This window comes from Saccopteryx leptura, chromosome 2 (assembly GCF_036850995.1).
Source record: "Saccopteryx leptura isolate mSacLep1 chromosome 2, mSacLep1_pri_phased_curated, whole genome shotgun sequence".
In the NCBI taxonomy this organism is placed as follows: domain Eukaryota; kingdom Metazoa; phylum Chordata; class Mammalia; order Chiroptera; family Emballonuridae; genus Saccopteryx; species Saccopteryx leptura.
In genome coordinates this window covers 377,087,579-377,115,561 of record NC_089504.1, presented here as the reverse complement: position 1 = coordinate 377,115,561, position 27,983 = coordinate 377,087,579, and the positions used below count along the sequence as shown (strand labels likewise).

The following is a 27,983-nucleotide window of genomic DNA, read 5'->3' as shown; positions in this document are numbered from 1 at the left end:
GACTCAGAAGCAAGGTCCTAATTAACAATACTCATTTCCAATATTTGCTCTCCCAGTTCTGCCCGTTGCTAGGTATCTGTTGCTAGGTGCCCGGGACTTTCTGGCCTAGTGACATTCCATACCTGGCCTACTGTCCTGCTCTGCTCATGCCCGTCTGACTGCCTACCATAACACCACAGCAGCAGGGTTAAATGGAGAAGACAACATGTCCACCTCCGGAAGCTGACAGGGCTTTTTAAGAGATGTAAGTTGTTTTGAAAGAATTTGCATTAGCTATAGATAAGGGGGGTGGAGCAGGAAGAGGTGAAGCAGAGGCAATTCTAGATTAGGTGCTTGGTCTCTAACGAAGAATTTTTACTAGTTTTTAATTGCGTGTGGGCAGCCGACTGGAAAGTTCATGCATAAGCAGGGTGCAGGGGCTTCCGGTGGTCTGCCGCTTCCTTTTAGACAGCCGCACAGAAGTTGACTCAAAGCTCCAACATACATTCAGGAATGTTAGTAGTTTTTTGTTAATTTTAGCAGCAGCTAATAACTGAATAATCACCCTGTCTCTCTCCCCCACTCCTTAGCCGGCTGTAATTTAATTTAGGACATCTCAGAATTTTTCTCTTGTCAAAGACGTAAATCTGCTTTGCAAATATGATGAAAATAAAGGATCTCTTAGACTAAATAGAGATTTAAATGTAAGCTCCGATATAAGTGTTCTTTTTACTTGCAGTTAGTGATGGGCAGGCTGTTGACAGGCGCCAGACAGGGCCAGGATGATCATGGTGTCCACAACAATGCGGCCATTAACTAGAGCTATGCTGTTTAACAAGGTAGCCATAGTGACATTTGGCTCTTTAAATTTAAATGTAATTAAGAACTAAGTTCCTCAGTTATATTAGCTATAGTTTAAGTGCTCCAAATCCCTACGTGGCCGGTAAGTGGTTACCATATTGAACATCTCCATCACTGCAGAAAGTAAAGAGGCTGTAGACAAAAAAAAGGAACCACGTACTAAACCTGGCAAGCTCAGGGGAGACCTGAAGTAACCACATAGGATGGTCTGAAGTTAAAAGCTTTCCAGCCAAAAGCAGGTCATGGCAGTTTGTCAGGTCCTAGTGTCGATGGTGGAAATAAGGTCTTCTTGCAGTGTTGTGAGAAAAGAATTTCTGGGGGCCCACACATGATGGGCTGAGGTGGCGTTGTGGTAAGATTCAGTGGGGTTGAAACAAATGGCTGTGCTCATGTTCTCAATGTCTCATCTCTCTCTGTCCTGTTGTGGGAAAAGTTCAGCCTTGCCTTCATTAGGCCCAGAAACAGGGCCAGTGTCCAGACATTTTGCACCACTGGTTCAGTCTATGTCTCTGTCCCCATCTGGCTAGCTTAGCTTCTGTTCCCAGCTGTGCTCTGGCTGGGGTGGCATTGCTGTCCCAGGCTCATACTTGTAGTCTGCACTCAGAGTCTGCATGGCTGCCACAGCCTAGGCTGCTGCTAGGGTCACATGGCTGCTATAGAGAGAGATTACACTTATGAATGGGGTGAGCATGTTACTGGGTGAGAGAAGGTGAGAGAAGTTGAGGGTGAGAGAGGGTGAAAGAGAGAGAGAGAGAGAGAGAGAGAGAGCCTCCTTTGTTAGGCTGAGTTTATTATCTAGGGCTTGAGAAGGACCAGCCACTCTTTCAAACTAACCAATCAACTTCCCAATCTTTCTCAAGCTTGCATTTGGTCCTTCCCCCAGCCAATCCACTTCTTAGATCTTCTAAGTTTCTGTGTCCTTTATCCAGTCAGATCCTTTTCCCAGGCTAGGCTCTGCTTCTTATGGTCACCATCTTTTTTTTTTTTTTTCTCCCAGAGACAGAGAGAGAGAGAGAGAGAGTCAGAGAGAAGGATAGATAGGGACAGACAGACAGGAACAGAGAGAGATGAGAAGCATCAATCATTAGTTTTTCATTGCAACACCTTAGTTGTTCACTGATTGCTTTCTCATATGTGCCTTGACCATGGGCCTTCAGCAGACCGAGTAACCCCTTGCTCGAGCCATCGACCTTGGCTCCAAGCTGGTGAGCTTTTTGCTCAAACCAGATGAGCCCACGCTCAAGCTGACAACCTCAGGGTCTCGAACCTGGGTCCTCCGCATCCCAGTCCGTCGCTCTATCCACTGTGCCACCACCTGGTCACCATCTTGGTTCTTACTGCACATGCCCCTGTGCCATCTTGACTTCTACTGGGCATGCACTCAGCAGAAGAATTTTCCCTTTATTGTTTATTCCTTCCTCCCATAGTCTGGGCAAATGGACAAATTGTACCCTTAGCTATTGGAAAGCTGGACTTTCCTCTCTACATGGGGGAGAGAGGGGTGTTAATCGTTTTGGAGGGGCATATGTGTGCCTATGAATGCTGCAGCTTCCTAGTGAACAGGTTTATTATCTGATTCAACTCCCTAGTTGATTATACTTAATAATGTCTGATTCCCTTTGCTCCTTCCCTTTAGGATACGTAGGCCTGGTATCTTCCTTGACAAAGGTCAATCTTTATCTCAACCAAGCCTGTCTATTGTTTTTTGTATCTACCATTACATATTTTTGGAGTGTCACGCTAATTCCTCACCCCCCCCCACCCCACCCCTTAGGGAACCAGAACAGAAACCAAGATTCTCCTTCTTGTTATTGTTATCATGTTAATTGTTGACTGTTAACTATCCTATAGCCACCTATGTAGAAGAAGTATATATCCACTTGTACTTTTTATCCAATCCCAGAGATTCCCCACCTTTGTTTTCTCCTACCTTCCTAACCTGTGACCAATGAACTTCATGGAACCTCCTTATGCCTCCCCCTTTGATTGTACTGTATAGAATGAGCTGCAAATCTGCCATTCTCTGGAGCATTTTCTTAATCTTTTGAGATTTTTCTTCCCAGTAATTATTGCCAGTTTGGTTCAAATAAACTCATAAAAGTCCTTAAAGTTTTGGACGTTTCTTCCGTTGACAAGGCTAATCCTAAATATAAATCCTGTTAAGCCCTTAGCTGGATAGTGAGGAGAGGAGGTTGAGGTGAGAGGGGGTTTCCAGGGTTGGGAGCCACAGGCCTTCCAGCCGAAGGACAAGGGAAGACTCTCCTCATGGTTACATTTTTGGGACTAAAATGCCTGTGTGCCAGAGGGAGTAATCCCTCCCTCAGCTGTGGGGGTACAGACCAGAGCATGGCCCCAAGGCCAAGAGACAGGCCTGCCTAGACTACACACCCAGGAACCCCATCCAGAAGCAAGTTCAGGTCTGAAGCCCAGGTAAAGCCTCTGTTCTCAGCTGCCATGAGCTTTCAAGATGAGGTTGATGAAAATTTATAGATCAAATAAAAGCATGTTATTAGCAAGTTTGACTCTAATCTGTATTGCAAGTTATGTTATTTATTGAAGTGTATTGCTGTTGTACAGATAAGTTATATCACAACATAATCAAACTTACTCAGTTGGATGAAAAAGAACACATTTTTAGATTTGGTATTATTTTAATGCATAGGAATCTCAAATTCTGAGGACACATGAAAATTCTGTCCGTAAGCAAGGCCACTACCACTTGTAGAAGGAGATGTTTGGGAGAAAACAGTTGGCTGCATTTTACAATTTCTCATTTTGCTTCTCTCCTTCTACTTTTTTATTTTTTAATTTTTAGAGAGGAGAGAGAGAGAGAGAGAGAGAGAGAGAGAGAGAGAGAGAGAGAGAGAAGGGAGAGGGAGGAGCAGGAAGCATTAACTCCCATATGTGCCTTGCCCAGGCAAGCCCAGGGTTTTGAACCAGCGACCGCAGCGTTTCCAGGTCGACGCTTTATCCACTGCACCACCACAGGTCAGGCTCTCCTTGTACATTTTGAGAATGCTCTTTGAATCACTCCAACCTTGGGGGAACGAATCTGAGGCAAAAGGTAATCGTTCGCACTGCAATGAAAGTTCAGCATCCGTAAAGGGAAGGGTGGGCCAGTGGCGGTTGTGTCCCCCCCACCCCCCACGGAGAACGAGGCACAGCTGAAGCAGCCTGTGAAGTGAGCTGGGTGACATGGGGACCCCTTCCTGCCTGGGACGCTTTCTTCCAGAGAGAACGTCTCGGAGGTGTGACCTGAGGCGAGATTCTGAAACAGAAAGTGTCTGCAGCTCTTCCCCTTCCTCTTCTCCATACCTTATTCTGGTTTCTTTCTCCTCCGGTGTTTGTCTGTTAGTATGAGAAAAAGAGAGTGTGGTAAGACTGATGCTTTACTCCTCCCAGTTTGCATGTTAATCATATAAGAGATTTGCCAATGAGTCCCTGAGACTTTGGTGGCCCGAAGTGCCATGGGACCTGGAAGGAGATGTTTGGGACCAAATTAAAGGCCAGTCAGTATTCTAACACTTTCTTTAAGACCAAATCCTGGTCAGGGTGGGTCTGTAGGTCTGAACCTAAGTGGGTTTGTGCACCAGGCAAGCTAAGAGTCTGGAAACCTGAATTAGAGGAGAAGTCCGGTTGAGATAGAGCAAAGGCTGTGGGAAATGTGCCCATGTTCTATGGCTGCTTCCTGTATTGACGGCTGGCACTCGATGAAGTATTCAGAGAACCTGGGTTGACTCAGGTCAGCTCTAGGGTGACAGAGGCAAGTGGGACCCAACAGGGACTGACTATAGCATATTGGTGGGTTGTCACCACACTGAATGAGATTCAGGAGACAAAGTAGTCGGGAGCCCTGGGAGAGGAGCTGGTGACAGTAAGGCTAGAGAGAGGGGGGGTCTGTGGGTAAGCAGGCTAGAGGTTAAGGGGGCCCCAACACTCCTGTGGACAAAAGCCAACACTTGGTCATACAAACACCTTGGGAATGTGTAAGTGCCTGCGACTTTCATTTAGAAATGCCAGGGCCAGGATTGTTTATGCCAAATGAATTCCAGAGCTTGCCCCTGCCCTGTAGTGAGGGAGAGCTTGAGTTTGCAGCATCAGTGCTCAGCACCGCATCTGGCTCATTATAAGTTTCCACTCTAAGTTTAATAAAGATTTACTGGGCTTCTACTAAGTTCTGGCAATACAGGGATGAATGGCAGGAAATTTCTGTCCTCATGGGAGTTGATAGATAATAACGGAGTGAAGCAAGGCAGCAAATGGACATAATTATTTTATAGAGAATTGAGTGCTTTGGGAGGTAGAACAGAGAATTAAAGAATGTCACTGGTATAGTCTGACCAGACTGTGGTACAGTGGATAAAGCGTTGACCTGGGATGCTGAAGACCCAAATTTGAAACCTTGAGGTTGCCAGCTTGAGAATAGGGTTGCCAGCTTGAGCATGGGATCATAAACATAACCCCATGGTTGCTGGCTTGAGCCCAAAGAGTTGCTGGCTTGAAGCCCAAGGTCACTGGCTTGAGCAAGGGGTCACTGGCTCAACTGGAGTCCCCCTAGACAAGGCATATATGAGAAAGCAGTTAATGAACAACTAAGGTGCCACAACTATGAGTTGATGCTTCTCATCTCTCTCTTTTCCTGTCCATCTGTCCTTCTATTGCTTACAAAAGAAGAAGAAGAAGAAGAAGAAGAATGTCACTGGTGTAGGAACCATCTGGAATTAGGTGGCCAGGAGAAGCCCATTTGAGGTGGTGATATGGAACCTCAAAGTCAAGAAAGAGCCAGTCATGCAACCATCTGGTGGTGGGGGCGGAGGCCAAATTCTAAGGCAGCAACTAGCGTGATGTTCTTGAGAAACAAAAGAGGAGGCCAGTGTTGCTTGGGTGGCTCTAGCCGAGTGAGCCATTCCAAAAGTGGAGGGGGATGAATGTGGAGGGGGGTGAACTTGGAGAGTTGGCAAGGCTTCAATCCAGCCTCTTAAAGGAATGCTATTGACATTTGGGGTGACGTAAGCATGGATATTAGGTGGCATTTAGCATCTTGAGCTCTCACCCACTAAATTGACTACTGCCTTCTCTCTCAAGTCATTCTGACAACCCAAAATTTTCCAACACATCTTTATTCCCACACATTGCTTAATAAGGACCAGTGGAAGATCAGTGCGTTAGTCAGGGTTCCAAAGAGAAATAGAACCAACAGGATGTATATATATATATATGAAAAGATTTATTATAAGGAGTTGGCTCACGCTATCATAGAAGCTCACAAGATCTTTAGTCAGCAAGCTGGAGACTCAGGAAAGCCAATGGTATAAGTTTCAGTCTGAAGGCCAGCAGGCTCAAGTCCCAGGAAGAGCTGATGTTTTACTTCAAGTCCAAAGGCAGGAGAAGACTGTCTCAGCTCAAGGCAGCCAGGCAGGAGAAGTTACGTTTTATTCACAGGAGGGTCAACCTTTGTTCTATTTAGATCTTCAACTGATTGGTTAAGGCTCACCTACATGAGGGAGGGCAATCTGCTTTTCTCAGTTTACAGAGTCAAATGTTAATTTCTTAAAAAAAAAACAAACAAAAAAACACCTCATAGACACATCCAAAAGAAACTCTGACTAATTATCTGGGCACCCTGTTCCAGTCAAGTTGACATAAAATTAACCATCACAATAATGTAGGGCCTGGATATTCTTCTGTGGTTCCAGACCAGAGTGGAGATAAGCTTGCTGGGCTAGGCCATGAGCGACTCCTGCAGAATCTGACTGGGGGAGCGTAGGAGGTGACAGTTGTTAGACCTTCAAACTGCCCCAGACCCACTTATGGTGATCAGGTTTGGGGTGGGCTGTGGTGCAGGAATAAGGATGATAACCAGAGTCTTTACTTTGCAAATCCACATACATGATCTCATTTCACCTCCCAGCAGTCTGAGACAAAGATGCATTATAATTTCTTCTTTTCAGATGAGAAAGGGTCAGAGGTTTGCCAAAGTTGCATATGTTGCCAGAGATGGCTAGGGCCGGGGTGATTCAGGCCCACCCCCCCACCCCGATGTTGGGAAATTCAGGGCAGAAAGCTCAGGATGCCTGCAGAGTGTGGAGGAAGCTTCAGAGGGCGAGGGTACAGCCACGTGTATGCACTGCAGGCAGGAGAAAATCCTCAAGGACACAGTGTGTTGCCTGAGCTGTGGTGAGGTGACGGACCTGTCACTTAGAAGGAGGAAAGGGCTGTGGCCAACAGAGTCTGCTGGTAGTGGCAGCTGGGGTCAGAGTGACTCAGAGCTGGCAGGGAGGCAACCAGACAGGGGAGACGAGGAGCAGCTGAATCTGTCACCTACAGCCTCAGAGGATGGGTCCCGAGAGAGGGAAGACAGAACGAGGGCAGGTCTCCCCAGTCCTTTACTAGAAAACAGTGTGTGTGGGCTGCCAGGGGCCCTGCTTTCCTTTGGGTGCCTGGGCTGAGGTAGTGTCTGCAGGAGTCTTGTGAAGGGCAAGCTAAGTCTCCGTGGCCTCCCGGCATCTTTTGCTAGAGCTGTCAGAAGACCAAGGGCTGGAACAGCCCATGAGGGACCTGAAGGTGTGTTTGTTGAAGGGAGGGGGCTAACAGTCTGTAGTGGAGTGTGTGCAGACTGCTGTCTGAGGCCCCACGAGAGTCCAGAGAAAGCAAGAGGCCCTCTCCTCAGGAGTGCCCAGTGTGGGTGTAGTGAGAGCACCTGTCCAACAACACCCTGCCCAAAGGGACAGACAGCGTCCCACAGGCATCTCTATCCGAGAGGCAGGTGCACTCAAAGGCCACAGTAGAGTAATCTAGGTCTGGCCTGGAGGCTTGGTGGGGACAAGAACCCGAGGGGTCGAAGCTGGCATGTCAGAACCTGGAAAACAAAGGACTTCCGCCCCCCCAAAGATTCCTTTGGGGTTGGTCTGATGTGGTGGGGGGCAGTGGTTTGGGTGTGAGACCACCTGTGTGAGGACAGGCTCCCTGTGCGTCCCAGAGTGCTGAACCCACACGGCCATGACAGGTGTGGTGGGCTCCAGGCAGCTGTGGCCCTTGGCTCTCAGGGAGGCAGCTCGCTCACACCAGGTGGCTGACACTTGCTGCTTGGCCCCATCTCCCTGGGTTCTCAGTCCAAGACAGGCCTCGTTTTCTCCTTACACAGCAAAGCAGAACCCAGGATCGAGTTTTTACTGATCCCAGGGCCTTTGGGGTGTTTTCTGACCAAGAAACTATGCCCAAAGATGCCTGGTGTTTGTCCTCCATGGACCCTGGCCACTGCTTATTCTTCCCACCTATGAATGGGAAACCGCAGCACAGACAGGTTTGTGTGGCTAATGGCAGACAAGGACAGACATCACTGAGGTAGGTCAGGGGGTCCTGAGATCCATAGTGTGTCCTGCTAGGAACCAGCCCACCCCCTGAGATGCTCAGGCAGAAACGCAGTGACAGAATTACTGGAGAGCTGTGCTGTGTTCCTCTCTCTCTCTTAGACTCGTGTCTGGGAAGCAGGGTCACTTGCGGGCCACAGCAGATCAGTCTGGGTTAAGGAAGGCATCCCCTCCCAGGGCTCCTTGGGGTCAGGCCCTGGGCCATCCCCTTCCTCACTCAATCTGCCTCAGAAGTGGCACAGGCAGGCAGTGGGCAGTGGACTCCCACAGGGGACACTGGGAGGCCTGAGTAGGTGTGGGGGAACCTGTGCTGTGGAGGGACATCGGACACTCCTCCCCTGTGTACAATCATAGATTGGGATCTCTTTTGATCCCGAAGTGCTGAGGCATCCCCACCAGCAGGCCTCCGGGTGCACAGATGGTTAAGGGACTCCTCTGACCCCTGAGAGAATGACACAATGGAGCTCAGAAACCTCAGCTCAACTTCACCTCAGTGGCTCCCCTTGGCTTCAGACGCCGCATCCCTGGAGAGCGTCCAGCTATGATGCCACTCTGGATGGGACCTGTTATATTTTCCTCGCTGCCCTCCACCCTCAACTGCGGCTTGAAGAGGCTGGTGACTAATTGCTCTGTTGAAGTAAGAGGAGCCCATCGGAAGAGAAAGAACTCTGGGGGGTGCCACCCTGGGCACACATCCTTCTGTGGGTCTTACACCCATTGTCTGTGGAAATGGGAGAGAGGGCACCTGCTCAGCCACCTTTATAGGCTCTAAGCAGGGATGGGAAAGTACCTTAAAATATTTTAGAAAAATGCTGTAAGTATTGTTAATCATTGAGCTTTTGCACTGCTTTATATATGTTATCTATCACCTCTATTTATACCTATATTTATATTCATTTATCTATCATCTATTTATATACCTATCTATAATCTATCTATCTATCTATCTATCTATCTATCTATCTATCTATCTATCATAAACTCATCTATCCATCATCTGTTTTTCTTTTTAAAAATTAGTTATTTTACTGGGGTATATTTGGCATAAAACCTTACATTACTTTCAGATATGTCATATAATGATCAAATATTTGTATATATTGTGAAATGCTCATCATAATAAGTAGTGAACATCATCATCACACATAGTTACAAAGTTTTTTCTTTTCTTCTGATGAGAGTGTTCAAGGTTTAATCTCTCAGCAACTTTCAAGTAAGGAATACAGTATTTTTAACTATAGTTACCAGGCTATACATTACACCCCATGAGTTATTTATTTTATAACTTATTTACTTTGTACCTTTTGACCTTATTCTTCACTTATTTTGCTCACCGCCACCCCCTGCTTCTGGCAGCCACCAACCTGCTCTCTGTGTGTAGGAGCTCGTTTCTTGTTTGTTTGCTTCTTTTTAAAACTTCCATATATAAGTGAAATTGTGTGGTATTAGTCTTTCCCTGACTTTTTCTTTTTTCCCTTTTTTTGTGGCAGAGACTGAGAGAGTCAGAGAGAGGGACATATAGGGACAGACAGACAGGAAGGGAGATGAGAAACATCAATTCTTTGTTGCGGCTCCTTAGTTATTCATTGATTGATTTCTCATATGTGCCTTGACCGGGGGGCTATAGCAAACCAAGTAACCCCTTGCTCGAGCCAGCGACCTTGGGCTCAAGCTAGTGAGCTGTGCTCAAACCAAATGAGCCCGTGCTTAAGCTGGCGACCTCTGGGTCTCGAACCTGGGTCCTCCACATCCAAGTCCGACGCTCTATCCACTGCACCACCGCCTGGTCAGGCTTTCCCTGACTTTTTCACTTAGCATAATGCTCTCAAGGTCCATTCATGTTGTTGCAAATGACAATGTTTCCTTCCTTCTTATGGTTGAATAATATTCCATTGTGTGTATGTGTGTGTGTGTGTATTTCATATTTATCTATTTATACATGGATGGACATTTAGGTTATTGTCACATCTTGGCTCTTATAAATAATGCTGCAATGAACACAGGGGTGGAGATCTTTTTTCCAAGTTAGAGTTTTCATTTTTTTGGGATAAATATGCAGGTGTATGATTGCTGGTTCATATGGGAGTTATATTTTTGCTTTTTTGAGAAACCCCCATACTAGTTGCACCATGGCTGCACCAATTTATATTCCTACCAACAGTGTGTGAGGGTTTCCTTCTCCCCACACCCTTGCCAACATGTTTTCCTTGATAAGCTCCCTTTGGTGACAGAGAGTAAAGGAACCACGGGCAGAAATAACACTGCATGTTAATCCAGGTTCCACAGGAGAGATTTAAGGCCTTTCTTTACATGGGCAAGGAAGATCCCTAGCAAACCAAGGTGAGGGGGAGAATCAAATAAATATATTATTTGTTTTTAATCTGCATAAAAATGCTGCTCTGAAACTTGCCTTTTCTGATTAGATGTAACAAACATTTCTTCCTGGTCATTAAAAATAAATCTTTGTAACCAGTTAAATAAAAGAAGCAGACGAAGGGATAGTTTCAGAGTTTAAGCCCTGAAAAAGTCCCCCAAATAGTGAATCCTTCCTTGAAATGCTCATTGTCCTGCCTGACTTCTATTTCTCTTCTCTGCTGAGGGGAGCCACTGTCCCCTCCCTGGCCATACCTAATCCCGTGTCCCACCTCGTGCCTGGTTGTGGGGTTGCAGGCCTACCCTGCTTGCCCAAGGGAGACCTGCCATCCCTGAGGGGGCTGACCTGCAGGCCAAGTCAGCTGTGCCTATGGCCTGGGCTGGGAAGAGCAGTGGTGGTGAATGGAGGTCTGCTGCGCAGTGCAGGGGGCCGATGTCACCTGTCATTGGTTGGGGCACAGAAACAGCTCATCCAGGGGTCTTGTTGTGTCTTAGGTGCCAGGGACTGGCTTCCTGCTGTTGGTCATTCTGGCTGTTCTGTAAATCAGGTCAATTAATCAAAGACACCACTCATCAGATGGTTATTTATGGCCATTTTCCCCAGGTTCTAATATTTGGCTTCTATTTTCTAACTAGACATGTATTACTCCTCCCTCTTCGTCATTTGCATGGGAAAAGCGGGACAGTGAGCTGGAAGCACGTCTGAACTCTGACCCCTCAGAACTAACAGGGGCTTTCAGGACAGCCAGCCCCTCCTGTTCTGTTCGTACCCTGCCCGGTTTTAACAAATCTCTAAGCGGAGAAGGTGTGATTATGTTTTGTCCTCTAATGGAACATCAGTGTCATTTTAGACATTTTTCAAAGGATCCAGGGGCTCTCTTTACTCTTTATACTGTTTCCTTTTACGGTGGCTTTCTCTCTGCGGGGTGGGGAAATTAAACTGGTAGATGGGCATTGCCCCCAACTCTGAGCTGCTTTTAGTGCTTCAGGCTGCCATAGACCTTAGGAAGTGTCCTCCCAGGATCCGAGAAATAGCAATTGGTCCCCAGCTCATGGGAGAGAAAGCCAGTGAGGTGCAGACCTCCCTTCAGTGACCCCTTCAAAAGCTTGTTTTCTCCCTATTATCTAACCTTTACTATGTGCTGAGAGCAAAGGATTAGGTTGAGTGTGGGATCTTTCTTCCACCTTTGGAGGTGGCAAGTATCCTTTCTATCATCTATCTATCTATCTATCTATCTATCTATCTATCTATCTATCTATCTATCTATATCTATTATCTATCTATTATCTATCTATCTATCTATCTATCTATCTATCTATCTATCTATCTATCTATCTATCTATCTATCTATCTATCTAGTTGGCTATCTATCTAGCTAACTATCTGCTTCTCTGGCCGCAGGAATCCTGGGCTGCAGAAAAGTCACACGATGATGTGGAGAGTCTTGACAGGTCATCTAGTCCAACTTTTTGCTTCTGGCTGCCCAAACCAAGTGATAAAGCTAGTTCCCCTTGGCCTCATCTACTCATTGGCTTGCTCTCTCCTGCACATTAATAGCCAGAGAGAGAGAGTGGAAAGAAACTCTGGAAGGAACCCAAAGTGCCCATTAAATGATTGTTATTATGCTGGTGCCTGTTGCAACAATATAAGTCTGAGGTCTTAATAAAATTCAACATTTTCCAATTAGCTGTTGCTTAATTAGCATCATGAATATTCAGAGTTCTCACGCCCTTTTGCATATGCCTTCACCTAAGTCAAGTCTCTCCTAACTGGCCTATTCCATCAGATTGTATTCGTGATGTCTGCGATGGGAGGTGGAGGCCCACAGAGCTCAGGCCTCCTCCTGGCCTCCTTGCAAGGTTGGGCTTATGGAGGTCTGAACTCCTAGCTCTCATTATCTCTCCTCTTCCAGGGGCCATAAGGCTCAGGCCATCAGATCTCTCCATCTGGAAAAATGCAAAGGTTTCTTTACTTGCCATGTAGCCTGAGGATGATTCCTTCCGGAAAAGGCCCACCTGAGTATTAGAATATATGATCCTTCCAGCTCATGCTATTAGAGCAATTATAAGTCTGGTGGCTCCTGGTTGCAGGTGGTTTCCTCTCTCCTTCCTCCTCTCTCTTCCCCTTCCTTCCTTCCTTCCTTCCTTCCTTCCTTCCTTCCTTCCTTCCTTCCTTCCTTCTTTTTTCTTTTTTTAAATTAGCAACAGAGCCTTTTCTTTAAAGGCATCTTCCTAGAACCTCAATATCTATAACATAAAGACAGTGCCGATTTAGTTAACATGCAATTGAGGATGTAAAGCATTCAGCCTTCTGTATCACCTCTTCCGTCAGATATTCTCTGGGATCCTTCTGGAAATACAGGGAGCACAGTGTGGAAAACATTGATTTTAGTATCCCCGCCCCCAGAAAGAACATGGAGGGCCAGGGAGGGGGTGGTGAGTGGCCCAAGATCAAATAGTTCATTAGGAACAGAAGGAGGGGCTTAGACCTGGGTTTACTGCCTTCATCCACTGCTTCCTATTTCCTTCCCCAGGTCACTAGAGCAGGGGAGGGGACCAGACAGAAATTCAAGCATGGTGGAGGCTCCTACTTAAAGGAAAAGAAGCCTGACCAGTGGTGGCACAGTGGATAAAGCGTCGACCTGGAAATGCTGAGGTCGCCGGTTCGAAACCCTGGGCTTGCCTGGTCAAGGTACGTATGGGAGTTGATGCTTCCAGCTCCTCCCCACCTTCTCTCTCTGTCTCTCTCTCCTTTCTCTCTCCCTCTCTGTCTCTTTCTCCCTCCTCTCTAAAATGAATAAATAAAATTAAAAAAAAAAAAAAAAAAAAAAGGAAAAGAGGAAGGGTCTCTCCTAACTGCTTCCCCGCCAAGCTGTGGTGCCTCTCTCCACTCCCGATCGTGGGAAGAGAGAAGAAATGTCTGTCCTTTGCCCTCAGAGCCCCTTCCTTGGCAGCCTCTCTCACCCCATGTTGGATTGAATATGCTGCATTGGCTATAATTTGGGTTTAGCTTGGAGGTAATTTCCCGGTGGTGCCTGCAGCTTCTTAATGCAGGCTGTCAAAATGATGTAGAATTGAGCTCTGCCAGCCGCCCGGCTGACTTTATTCAGATACATCTAATGTGACAATTTTGTCAAAGCTTGTTTTAAAGAGCTGTTTTGACTGGGTGTTAATGCAACCTTCCTAATCAGCCAATTGCTGCATCTGATCCTCTACACCAGGGATGAGATGGTGAGGACTTCCTGTGGTTTTGTGTCTCCCCAGTCCCCTGGGGACCCCTGAGGCAGATGCAGGCTTCTGGACAGTGGGGTGAGCACCCCCACCCTCTGCCTGACCTCTGCTGGGGGTGATAGTGGTGCTGGGAGGCTGTCAGACCCTCCAGCTCAGCTGAGCAGAGAAGAGCCCTCTGAAAGCTGAGGGGAGCCAGTGAAGACAGGAGCTCCGGGAGTTTGTGCTAATGAGGACAGGTTAGGGGACCTCAGACGTGCTCGGAGAGGCTGCAGACAGGAGCTGGGTCAGGGGAGGGCCCGGCCACTGGGCTGGCACAATAGATTAGTTGTCACAGCCTCTTTCTTGGGCTGGAGGTCCCCTCACTGCATGTCTGGGAAGCAGGAAGAGCAGCAGCCAAGGCTCTGGGCTGACAGACACAGGCTAGGATTCTAGATGATTCTCCAGTCTTGGGCAAGCCACCAAGCTCATCTGAGTTCCAGTGTTCTCATTTGCAAACCTGTGAGGAAGGAGTAGAATAGCACAGGTGGAAATGCTTGGCAGGTAGGCGGAAGACCCAGAATGGTGGCTTCCTGTTGTCCTCCTATCCTGCCGTGGTGTCTGGGCTGGACCGGATCTGAGCCAGACGGTGAAATCTACATGGATGTGTAGATACCTACACTGCCTCTATCAGCTCCTGTTCCCTCATGCTCAGCGACTGCTCACACCACCTCGGGTTGATTTTTAAGCTCTGCGTGGGTAGGAGTTGGGACTTTATTATTTAATGTATATTACAAGGTCCTTGTATATACCTGCAGAATCCCTGGCGCCTAATTTAGCATGAGCTTTTTCATCAAGACTTTTATCTTCTGTAATTAAACTAATTTCTCTAAACAGAGGATTTTGTCTTCTGAGGGAGCGGGAAATGAACAAATAGATAAATGCTTGCTGAGCACCCGATTACAGAAGTTGTACCTGTAAGACCTCTCTTAATGAGGCACACTGGGCCTGTGGCCTGACCCAGCCCACACAGCGGTAAGTGACGGAACTTGGACCGGCACCCTTGTCCCCACCACACAGGCCCAGCTTTGTGCAGTGTGCCACTGCTGATGCTCAAGGCACCCGGTACAGCAAGCCATCCTGGTTCTGACACTAAGAAATTGGCTGTGGCCATTCTGTGCTGGTTCCCAAAGGATGTGAGTCACCTCTGAATTGTCCTCAGGCCAGGTATGCTGAGGGAGTCAGAGGTTAGCCACTCTTAGTGTCCGGTTTCGGGATGTCCCACTTCATTTGCATCTCAAAACGTCCCCTCCTTTCTCCGTGCTGCTGGGTATTGATGTTTATTTTTAACTTGCACTAGATGAAGATAAATCAGCCTGTCTCTCCCAGCTGCAGATGGTCCTAATTAGAGCTTTAGGAGTTCGGTCTTACGTCCACTGTGGGCATCCTCTCTGTTCCTGATGAGTTGAACTGTCTCTTCAAATCTGATGTCCTCTCTGCTCAGGACCCACTGACCGGAAGGTAAGAGATTCTTCGATCCACGCTTTCTCTGCACCCCTGGGAACATCTGTGCTGCTGAAGGCACTTTATTTGTCTCCATAAAACAGGAGTTAAAAATAAAAATCAATAACCACCAGATTATCAAGGAAGGATTAATTAAACTTTTGTAAGTGCTAATGAGATCCGGAACCCTAGCCAGTGGTTCAGGCATGGTTTAGTGCCCACCTGTCTGGCTCTAGTAGAAAGATTTAACTAGAACTCTCCTGGGGGGTACCTGCCAGACCCAAGGGTCCTCATGACTTCAGCTTCATGGGACTTGTGCCCCTAAAGATTCAGGCTGCAGGCCCTGGCCGGTTGGCTCAGCAGTAGAGCGTCAGCCTGGTGTGTGGAAGTCCTGGGTTTGATTTCTGATTAGGGCACACAGGAGGAGCCACCATCTGCTTCTCCACCTTTCCCCCTTCCCCTTCTCTCTCTCTCTTCCCCTCTAGCAGCCATGGCTTGAAGGGTTCAAGCAAGTTGGCCCTGGGCACTGAGGATGGCTCCATGACCTCATCTCAGGTGCTAAAATAGCTCAGTTGCCGAGCAATTGAGCAGTGGCCCCAGGTGGGCAGAGCATTGCCCCATAGGGGGCTTGCTGGGTGAATCCCAGTTGGGGCTCATGCAGGAGTCAGTCTGTCTGCCTCCTTGCATCTCACTTAAAAAAAAAAAAAAGATTCAGGCTGCATGCTCTTAGGTTTCATTTCTTTACCCTGCCAGTAAGTCTGTTTCAGAGCTTGCAGCAAATGACCAATCGCAAAGGAATGTCTGACTTCACAAGCCGAAAAGTCCTGGCAAACTTCCATAAAAGACCCTCCTTGGTCCAGCAGCCAATGGGCTAATGCCCCATGACCTGTCTCACTCCCTTTCCCCCAAACCCTTAAAACCCAGTCCCAGGCTGTGCCTGGCACGACTCTCCTTTCTAATCAGCCCAGCAAGGTTCCTTTCTTCCTTTCTATAAAGCCTGTTACTCTGGTCTTTTCAGACTCCCATGGATTCTAACACATCGACCCCTGGCATCTCCGCGGCTGACCCCTTGGTTCAAGGCACTGCTGGCAAAGTGTGACCCCATTACTGCTTTCCTGGGAGCAGAATGCAGTTTCTTGGTTTGGGGCCTGGGATTCTTTTGGTGTATGAGTCTGTTTTGAAGATTGGGTGTAGTTATGATGGGGTTCAGGAAAGCTCACCAAAGGCTTCCCTGAACTTGAGCATGTGCCCAAGTCTGCTTCAGGAACCTCTTCTGTGCTGGGCTATCAAGAGGGGAGTGAGAGGCAGCCCCCCCCTCCCCCACCCCAGGCTCTGAGACACCGCAGCCTCAGGCAGTGGGGGAGGGGCATGGTGGTGCTGGAGCTCCTAGTCTTGAAGAAGCTCATTCCCCTCCGAACCCCCACAGCACTGCTGGTTTCGCTCCAGCAGAGCCCTCCAGGCCTTTCCTTACAGAAGCGCCTATTCTGCCAGACTGCTCTTCCTTCAGGGGTAGGTGGAGCTCCCTCTCTCTCTTCAGTCTTCACATTGCTGTTTGAATAACTCCTCCATTTCTAAAACTGCAGCCCCTTTCCCCACAATCCTGACTCCTCCCGCTCTTCTCGGTTTGTCCCAGAGCACTTACCACCTCTCCACACCCCACACCACTCACTCACCAGGTTTGTGATTTACCGCCTGTCTCTTTCCACTAGAATTGAAGTTTCAGAAAGGCAGGGCGGGCTGCCAGTTTTTTTGTTTTGTTTTTTAGATTTTATTTATTCATTGTTTAGAGAGAGGAGACAGAGAGAGAGAGAGAAAGAGAGAAGGGGGAGGAGCAGGAAGCATCAACTCCCATATGTGCCTTGACCAGGCAAGCCTAGGGTTTCAAACCAGTGACCTCAGCATTCCAGGTCGATGCTCTAGCCACTGCACCACCACAGGTTAGGCCAGGGCTGCCAGTTTTGTTCCAACATGTGGCCCCCGTCACAAAACGGTGCCCAGCATGTGGCAGAGCCCCCGTCAGGACTGAGTGAAAGAGGAGGAGAAGCCAAAGTGTGTGTCTCCTCCTTTCTCTCTCGGCCCACTCGGTGAGAGAGGTACTAAGGATGTGTGGAGTGGATCAGAGGAGCAGGGGAGCAAACCCTGGTCCATCCATCCCGTGGAGCACCACTCGACGAAAAAAAGCAAGAGCTCCTGGGGAGGGGAATGTTTTGTTGAATCTCCAAGACAGTTGTGCTGGGTGAGAAAGTCAGTCTCAGAAGGTTACATATATGTGATTCCATGTATTTGATATGCTGTAAAAGACAAAATTGTTGTGGTGGAAAACAAACCAGTGGTCTCCAGGGGTTATGGTCTGAGTGAGGGCTTGGGGACAAAGGGGTAGCTTGAGGGGATTTGAGAGGGGCTCAAGCTTCTACTTAGTCTGATCTTGGTGGAGGTTGCATAAATCTGTACATATGTAAACATTCATAGAACAGAAGTAGACAGCAAAGGAACCAAGAGACCATTTTGCTGCATAATATTTTTAAAATAAAGAAAGCTATCTTTACAAAAGGAAGGGGTAGAGTTTATGCAGACGCACAAGCTCTAGGATAATCCGCTATTACTGTGTGAGTCCTGCTCAAGGGAGAAGTGTCTCCAGCATGAAACTGCTCCCCTGCCCCCCTGAGTCAGAATGCCTCAGGCCCTGCGTGTAGAGCGTGTGGAGAGGGAGGCCGTGGATCTCTCTCTTTATGTGCACAGAGCAGATACAATGACGGGTGTCTATGTGCAATTTTGAAAGGACAGCAGGTTTTTAATACAGAGCAATCCCGCTTTGGCAGACCATTGACTGTGATAAGAAGGAAATATACCATGGATAGAATTTTCTTTGCAAATCCCTTTACTGGCCTCAGACCCAGTTATGGATTTCCCGCTGCTAATAGATTTCAGTTCTTTCACGTGCCTCCTCTTGCCTATCCCACTGTGGTCGCTGTACCCTCTGCCTCCCGACAGCTCTCATTTCCTGATGGTCGGTCCGCTGTTCTCACTCACCACTGGGCCCTCGCCTGCAAGCTCCAAGGAGCAGGAGCAAGTGGCCGATCTGCCAGTGGGAAATATTTCCTACACGGATGCCAAAAGCTCTGTCTGCAACGAGCCCTTCCCGGCTGTTGTGTCCTTTTGTTACTCACCCCTGGGTGGGTGTACACGACTCTTCCTACTCCAACGGGCCATGTTCATTCTTTTGTTCACATGGCTCACAAATGTTTCTGCGTGTCTTGTACTGCCATCGCTGTGCTAGAGTGAGGGGAAGGCAGTGAGCGAGCTCTTTGTGGGGCTTACATTCTGGTCCTTTCTCCTCTAAATGTTCTTCTTTCATCAACCAAGTCAGGAACCCGGGAGGGATCCCTGGGTGGTCCTGCATCCAGCCCAGCGTTTCTGACACCTCACTCAGAACTGCCCTCTCTTATCGCAAGGGCTGCAGAGCTTCTCACAGGGATCACTGACCCGGACATTCCAGCCCTCCAAGTTCCCCTTTCATCACCCGTTTTTCCTCTAATCCCACCCCCACCAACCCCCAGGCACTGCAGGTCAGAGTTCTCTCCATCACGGAGCTCATAGAAACACTAACCCAGGGGTCCCCAAACTTTTTACACAGAGGGCCAGCTCACTGTCCCTCAGACTGTTGGAGGGCCAAACTATAAATAAAACTATGAACAAATCCCTATGCACACTGCACATACCTTATTTTAAAGTAAAAAAACAAAACGGGAACAAATATATATATACAATATTTAAAATAAAGAACAAGTAAATTTAAATCAACAAACTGACCAGTATTTCAATGGGAACTATGCTCCTCTCACTGACCACCAATGAAAGAGGTGTCCCTTCAGGAAGTGCGTTGGGGGCGGATATATGGCCTCAGGGGGCCGCATGCGGGCCAGACCGCAGGTTGTAGTTTGGAGGCGCCTGCACTAACCCGTTAAAAACATTGACTCTAACAAACTGCCTATGGGCTGAAACTCAAGTTCTTCCGCAAAGCCCTTCACAACGAAAGCACAGCCTTTTCCAGGCCTCATTTGCGACCATTTCCCTGAACACAGCTTGCTCTCCGGCCAAGGTCCCCGCCACCCTCAGACCAGTGCTGCCCTGGCCGCTGCCCTTGCCAAAGCGGCCCTCTTCACCCCGCCCCCAGCTCACTTCCCAAGGATCACAGGAGGCCTCCTCTGGGAAATCTGTCCCTTCCCTCCACAACCCCCCAGAAGGAATTAATTTGTTCCTTCTCTGTGCCCTTATTACACTTTATCCATAACAATGGCGTGCCAGTTCTCATGCCACGACCTTGGATAAGCTTAGAGGGGGCAGGAGGTCACTCACTTTTCTTGGCATTCTAGGACTTGGCAGGGTAACTTGCATAAAGCAGATAATTTAATACGTCGTGCAGGTTTGTAGAATCAAATTGATTTCAATTTCCCAGATACCATCTTTCCCAGGGACTGTGTGTGTGTGTGTGTGTGTGTGTGTGTGTGAAGTGTAAGAGGGTGAGGGAGGAAAGGGGTTCAGAGAAGAAATAAGGACTATTCATCACCATTTGGCCTGAAGTTCTCTTGACCCTGCCCTCCCTTCCCCGTCTCTGGTTTTAAGCTCACTGCTCTTACAGAGGTGCTGGGTGTCAGTTTACCTCTCTTACTGGCTTTTCTACTTTAAATTCCTGACAACTCACTCAGTCATAGGGTAGCCATGCCCCTAACTGACTGCCCCTGTCTCGGGGAGTGGTCACTATGGCTTCAAATCTCTGTGGGGTTGGCTTCCAGAAGGTTGCTTACCAGACCCCAGGGCCTGGCCACAGGTTGGGGTCAGGTGCAGTGGGACTCAACATCACTTCTTCCCCAGAGACTTCTTGGCTCCAGCGTCTGAAATTGCATCAGTGGGTGTGACCCTTTGCCTTTCCCACTCCCCACGCCACTCTGATTTTCACATCCATGATGGGTATTTGGGGGGAGGGGACGCCTTACAGTTTAGGGAGAATTACCTTAGTTTTTTGTCAGGAAATTCATGAACTCTTCTGAATCAGAGTTCTCAAAAATGAGGGGATTCCTGCTTCTCCCGTCTCCCCACCTTCCTTGCCCCTAATCTGCCTGAAGATCCCAGCTGAGGGTAGGGGTGGATGGGGTAGCTGCCGCTTCTGTTTGCGTTTCTGAGAAATTGCATTTTTTATCTTTTCAGATTTCCCCCACTCCACCTCTTTCTGAGAAAGTACCAGAAGTTGTATCTTCTCTTGTTTACGCAGCTTTGTATTGTATTGCCAAGAGAGAAGTCGCTGACAGACATCTTTCCTCTGTTTCCTTGAGGTTGAGCTCCTCAGAGGAAGTCTGCTGGGGGCGGGAAGCAGTGGACTGGGGAGACTCAGGAGGGAGAGTCTCCATGGTACAGAATGGGATAGAGAGCCGTGGGTGTGTGAGCAGGGGACACATGCCCAATCTCTCTCTCTCTCTTTTTTTTTTTTTTTTGTATTTTCTGAAGCTGGAAACGGGGAGAGACAGTCAGACAGACTCCCGCATGCGCCCGACCGGGATCCACCCGGCACGCCCACCAGGGGCGAAGCTCTGCCCACCAGGGGGCGATGCTCTGCCCCTCCGGGGGTCGCTCTGCCGCGACCAGAGCCACTCTAGCGCCTGGGGCAGAGGCCAAGGAGCCATCCCCAGCGCCCGGGCCATCTTTGCTCCAATGGAGCCTTGGCTGCGGGAGGGGAAGAGAGAGACAGAGAGGAAGGAGGGGGTGGGGTGGAGAAGCAAATGGGCGCTTCTCCTATGTGCCCTGGCCGGGAATCGAACCCGGGTCCCCCGCACGCCAGGCCGACGCTCTACCACTGAGCCAACCAGCCAGGGCCCCAATCTCTTTTATATTTGTGATTTGCTCAGCCTAGAATGTTCTTTTTCCAGATAGTCATATGACTTGCTTCTTCACTTCATTTAGGTCTCTGCTCATGTCTTATCTTCCCAGGGCAAGCTTCCCCAACTAACTTTCAATGGTTTCTTTCTTTCTTTCTTTCTTTCTTCTCTTTCTTTCTTTCTTTCTTTCTTTCTTTCTTTCTTTCTTTCTTTCTTTCTTTCTATTTTATTTTATTTTATTTTATTTTTATTAGATGAGAAGTGAGGAGGCAGAGACAGATTCCCGCATGCACCCTGACGGGGATACACCAGGTAAGCCCCCTACCAGGTGGTGCTCTGCCCATCTGGGGCCGCTGCTCCATTGCTCAACCAAAAAGCTATTTTAGTGCCTGAGGTGAGGCCATGGAGCCATTCTCAGTGTCGTGGGGCCAACTTTGCTCGAACCATTCGAGCCATGGCTGCGGAAGGTGAAGAGAAAGAGAAAGAGAGAGGTAGAAATGTGTGTGTGTGGGGGGGAGAAGCAGATGGTCACTTATCCTGTGTGCCCTGACCAAGAATCAAACCCGGAACTGCCACACAACGATGCTTTACCACTGAGCCAACCAACCAGGGCCAGTTTCTTTCACTTTACCTGATTTATGCTGCTTCTTAACATTAGAATGACCTAGCATGTTGTATATGCATATAGTTATTATTTTATTGTCTTACCCTGGATGTAAAAGCTCCAGGAGACCAGGTTTTGAGTTACCACTATAGCCCCAGTGTCTGGATCAGTCAATGGCGCCTATGATGGTTCATTCTAGGTGTTAATTTGGCTAGGCCGTGGTACCCAGATATTTGGCCAGTAATCTGGATGTTGCTGTGGAGGTGGTTTTTTTTTAGATGAGTTTAACATTTAAATTGGTAGATTTTGAGTAAAACAGATTACTCTCCATAAGTGAGTGGGCCTCATCCTATCAGTTGAAGGCTTTAAGAGAAGAAAAACAGGTTCCCTGAAGAGAGGATTCTACCAGCAGACTAATGTTGGACTTAAACTGCAACATCAACACTTTCTGTGGTCTTTAGCTTGCTGGTCTACCCTGCAGGTTTTGGATTTGCCAGCTCCAATTATGTGAGCCAATTAAATCTTCTATATATCATCTATCTATCTATCTATCTATCTATCTATCTATCTATCATCTATCTATCATCTATCCATCCATCTATCCATCCATTCATGCATCTATCCATCCATCTATCTATTTGTATTCTTCTGTTTGTATATCTCTATGTACATCATATTGATTCTGTTTGTCTGAACAACCCTGAATAATATAGTACCCAATAAATATTTATGAATGAATGAGGAATAAGATCTTAGAAGAGACTATATTCTAGACACTGGGACTCCCATGAAAGTCCCTCTAACTATATAGAGCAACGTGACTTTAAGGAATCTTGGTGTGTAGGTTTTGGAGGCATCAGAGGTGACTACAATAGGGAATAGAGGTTCCTTCTCCACATAGTGTTCTTTCTCAGATTCTTGAGTGGGTTTAAAGTAAGAGTAGAGAGGGGTCTTGAGTAATAATGATAACTTAGAGCCAATTTATTTTGATTTAAAGAAAATGCAGTATTAGGACATGTCTTGGATATCCACTTTTATGGGTTAAGTTTTATTATCTTTCAAAGGTTTTATTTTTCCATTGGTTATTCTTGCCTTGGCCATTCATCTTCTCTCATCAATGGTTGCAATGTTTAATGTATGGTCCTTCTGCTAGAAGCTTCATTCATTCATTCATCAACTATAATATTTTCTGAGCACCTGCTGTGCTTTGGGAACTACATGATTGTTAAAGGTCCATATTAGTTGTCTCTGCTGCATAACATATCATCTCCAAACTTAGTGGTTGGAAACAATCATACCTATTTATTATATCTCATAGTATTTGTGGGTCAGAAATTCAGGAGTGGTTTGTCTAACAGGTCATTGCCTGCATTCTGTCAAAAGATTACAATCTGATGTTAACCTGGGATGCTGTCATCTGAAGGCTTGACTGGGGCTGGAGGATCTGCTTCCTAGGTGGCTCAACCACGTGGCTGCCAACATGGTTCTTGGTGGGAGTCCTCAGTTTTCCCCTATGCAGAACCCTCCACAGGGCTGCTTAAGTGTGCTCATGGCATGGCAATGATTTCTCCCCAGTGAGAAATTCAGAAGACCAAGGCAGAAGCCACAATGCCTTTATGATGTGGCACAGGAAGTTACACACCATCATTTCCATTCTTAGTAATACTGGTCAGCCCTAAAGAAGGGGATTGTACAAAAGCATGGGTACCATCTTTAATCTTTTCTAGACCTTATTTTTGCTTCCTAGACCTTTCCCTACCTGGATGTGGAAAAGAGGGGCTAACAGGTAACAGAGATTTATGGGCTTCAAGCTTGGGCTTAGGACACTATTACCGTATTTCCTCATGTATAAGACATTCCCATGTGTAAGACGCACCCTAAGTTTGGGTACTGAAATTTGAAAAAAATGTATTACAGAAATTGAACTCAAGTTTTTTTTTTTTTTTTTTTACAGAGACAGAGAGAAAGTCAGAGAGAGGGACAGACAGACAGGAACAGAGAGATGGGAAGCATCAGTCATTAGTTTTTTGTTGCGCATTGCAACACCTTAATTGTTCAATGATTACTTTCTCATACGTGCCTTGACCGCGGGCCTTCAGCAGACCGAGTAAACCCTTGCTCGAGCCAGCAACCTTGGGCTAAGCTGGTGAGCTTTTGCTCAAACCAGATGAGCCCTTGCTCAAGCTGGCGAACTCAGGGTCTCAAACCTGGGTCTTCTGCATCCCAGTCCAACGCTCTATCCACTGCGCCACCACCCGGTCAGGCACCAAGTTTTATTCATCATAAAATTTGTACAACTCCTCATCACTGTCAAAACTCCCATCCATTAGCTTGCCCTAGTCTGTGTCTGAAGACAAACCACTGTTTTCATATACTGTACTGCCTCGTCCTCAGTTCCATCTATGGCATTTGAAATGCCCCAACCACTGTATAAGACACACCCAGTTTTTAGACCCCAAACATTTTGAAAACAGGTGCGTCTTATACATGGGCAAATGCAGTAACTTGGAGCATGGACACAAGAGTATTATCCTCCTCTGAGTTTACCTGTAGGAAAGGGTGCTGAGGGTAGGATGGAGGTGCAGATACAGGGAGGGCAGTTGTGGTGCCTCATGCTCTAGGTGAGATCTTGTACCAGCCTGAAGAGAGAAGCAGGGTGAGTGTGCATCATTATCCTATGATTAATATATAATAATATAGTAATCACCATGCAGCGCTATGTTAATACAACATTAGGCTTGAAATAATACCCACAGGAAACACCATTTGAAGCCTCCCACAGCATCGGTAATTTGGCTTCTCATCCTGTTAGCTCAGGTGAATGTAAGAGGACCCTGAAGACATTGGAAATACAGCCAGTTTCCTAACACGTTCATTCAGACCCCGTTCCGCAGGGAAGTGCTGAATGACTTAGCGGCTTTGTTTGTCTAGGATGTTGGCTACCAGGGGGAGCTTCAGGACTTCTCTGCTCCCTTATTCCCTCCCTCGTATTATGCACAAATGAAAAAATGAGTCTCTATGGGCCACGCTGCTACAGGTATGGTCTCTCTCTCTCTCTCTCTCTCTCTCTCTCTCCCTCAGGACCCTGGGGCCTAGAATTTTCCTTCCCTCCCACTGGGGAACTATCTTGATCTGTAGATTCCTGGCAGTGCCATTAAGAAGAAATTCTGTGTTTTCATTTTGTGTTTGGCTTTGGGTTCCCCTCTCATCTCTAGTCAAGTAGATGTAGACCCAGAGAGGAGAAGGAAGAGCATCTATCTCTAGTCTTGGCCAAAGAAGACTGCTTTATGCATAGCCTGCTCCCCAGGGACTGTTTGGGGGTTTGCAGGACAAACTTCAAGAGCCTACCTTGGACTGGCTTTGTCCATCTCTCTCTCTCTCTCTCTCTCTTTCTCTCTCTCTCTCTTTATGAACACTACAGGGCTCAGATGGGGTTGAGTATGTTAGTGGTAGGGCAGGACTTAGGCATGCTGGGCTCATGGTCACTGACTAGCCACTATGTTCTGTGTGTGTGTGTGTGTGTGTATGGCAGAGACAGAGAGAGTCAGAGAGAGGGACAGATAGGGACAGACAGACAGGAACGGAGAGAGATGAGAAACATCAATTCTTCATTGCGGTTCCTTAGTTGTTCATTGATTGATTTCTCATATGTGCCTTGACTGGGGGGCTACAGCAGATTGAGTGACCCCTTGCTCAAGCCAGCGACCTTGGGTCCAAGCTGGTAAGCCTTGCTCAAACCCGATGAGCCCGCACTCAAGCTGGCGACCTCGGGGTCTTGAACCTGGGTCCTCTGCATCCCGATCCAATGCTCTATCCACTGCGCCACCACCTGGTCAGGCCGTTATGTTCTATCTTAACATGATTTACACATAGTAACAGCAGTACACCTCACATTCTGGGAGGAATAAATCTCTAGAGGTAGGGGGATGAATGCCTTGACCCTTGCTTGATCCCCAAATTCAGCAAGTCTCTTGCATTTCCAGTTTTCACTAATTTGCTTAAGAAAATGGCTCAAGTGAAAGGAAGCATAGCCTGACCTGTGGTGGTACAGTGGATAAAACATCAACCTGGAATGCTGAGGCCACCAGTTCGAAACCCTGGGCTTGCCTGGTCAAGGCAACAGGGAGTTGATGCTTCCTGTTCCTCTCCCCTTTTCTCTCTTTCTCTCACCTCTCCTCTTTAAAACGAATAAGTAAAGTCTTTAAAAAATAAAATTAAATAAAAAAAAGAAAAGAAAAGGAAGGAAACAGTGGTTGGAGCAGAGCCCACGCAGGGTTCGCCTTGGTGGAAGTGGTACCCCAGAGGGGAGGAGGTAAGTGGGCAATGCCTGCTGGCGTGATGTCAAAAGCAGTAAATGCAGATGGCAGCCCGAGAGACTGACCAGGGCCGATCTGTTGATCGAGGCATGATGTTTGTGCCTGCTCTGCCCCCATCCACTTTTCTTCAGGTCATTTACATCTGCTTTCATTCCCAGGAGCCTGAGTCCTGTCTTCTTGGCTAACCCTCCATTACCGGCAGTTTCTCACCATACCTGGGATGTCCTATTGCACCACGTGACCCCTTCTTTACTTCTCTGGCGCAATGCTTTCCCTGTAAACGGGGCCAATTTAAAGGTTGCTGTATGATTCCAGCCTAGTGAGCAGGGAGCCATGATTCATCTTGTTTACGTGAACGGGAGTGGGGGCCCCTCTCCGAGGACCTGGCGCTGGCGGGCAGGCCCGGTGCAGGCTTCTCTGCTCTGGCATCCAATGTCTGCAGACAGATTCTCTGGGACTTGTTGCTGTCACTTTCCCTCTTTTTTTTTTTTTTGCCAGAGGAGATACTATTCTCTTGGGCCAATTCCGTTCTGAGAATAATCACCACCTGGTCTGTTCGGGCAGGAAAAGGCAGAGGTAGGAGGGCGCAGAGAAGGTACTGAGGCTGAGGGCAGAGGGCGAGAACCAGGTTGGAAAATACTGCTGCAAAATTCCCTCCCCAGAGCACGTCTTTCCTTATCTGGGTGATGCTGGCCTCCCAGAAATGCGTGGTAAGGGCTGTAGGACTCAAGATTCCTAGCTTAGAGGTGAAAAAAAATACGAGATCCACCATAAGGCAGGAAGCACGTGGCCCCTGATGTCAGTCCCGTGGGCAGAGAATCTCAGGCGTAAGATCACTGTGGCATTGCCCTTCTTTGCCAAAGTGCAAGGATCCAGGTCAACCTCCAGGCTCCTGGAATAGTTGTCTTTTCTCTGGGGATGGCCAGCTTTGGCCGGCTCTGCTCTTTTTCTTTCCAGGCTAAGGGAGTACTAAAGGCTGGCTCAGGTAATTAATTCCCTTTCTGGCTGTGTTTTTTCAGGGCTGCTACTCCATTCCCAACACAGAGCTATTCTTATCCAGCCCAGGCTTCTGGATGGAGCAGCGCTGCCTTCCAGCCACAGAGAAAGGAGACCTCCCTGCGGGCTGGTCAAAAGAGGGCCGGCCCCATGCTCTGTTACCTCCTGGGAAGATGCTCAGATGATCTGGCTTTGGAAAGCAAGCGAAAAGCGTCTCAGGCAGAGTGGCATGCCCCCTGCCAGAGCAGTGCCCGATGTCTTCCACCTTCGGTGCCCTTTGGTGGCTCACAAGTCTTACTACAGTTTAGAATTCACTGCAGCCTAAATACCAGCTCTGTTTATGGCGTCTAATAAAAAACACACCCTGCAGCTTTATGTTCTTAATTAATAAGCTCATTATTAATCCCCAACTACCTGCAAGCAAAACCAGTTCTTTGTTGTGACAATTGGCTGTGTTGGTGGGAATCTGCATCACCCAGCTCGGGCTCATCTGATGTGGGAGGGAGGCAACTTGTAAGAACCTCTTGCCTTTCCCTTGACCTCATCTGTCCAATTCTCATTCTCTAGGAGACCTGTAGTGCATCTGCTATTTTATACCTCTGACAGTTAGTGCTTCTTCCAGATCCTTTTAACTGGGCTGCTGCCCCCCCCCCCCCAAGCCATGCTGGCCTTTCTTGGCTCACACTTGCACTCTTCCCTGCAGGGAAGGGCTCGGGAGGTCATGCCCCTACCTGGGATGACTGCAGCTGGTGACTGACCAATGCAGATTACAAAAGCCAGCCCCTTTCATCAAGGTGGGACAGCTTGGTAGTGCCCCTGGAGTTCACACTTCAGGACTCCAGGGGAAAGTGGGCTGAACTTAGACTTCTTTTTTTTTTTTTTTTCCTGAAGCTGGAAACAGGGA

The 27,983-nt window shown here is 47.8% G+C and overlaps 1 long non-coding RNA gene across 1 annotated transcript; it reads left to right on the top strand.

The window, feature by feature from the left end:
* The first annotated feature begins 48 nt into the window (after nucleotides 1-48).
* On the top strand, nucleotides 49-27,454 carry LOC136393827 (uncharacterized). Its single transcript, XR_010749141.1, has 2 exons — nucleotides 49-244; nucleotides 27,103-27,454. It is a non-coding gene; the product is annotated as an uncharacterized lncRNA (long non-coding RNA).
* The last annotated feature ends 529 nt before the right edge of the window (nucleotides 27,455-27,983 follow it).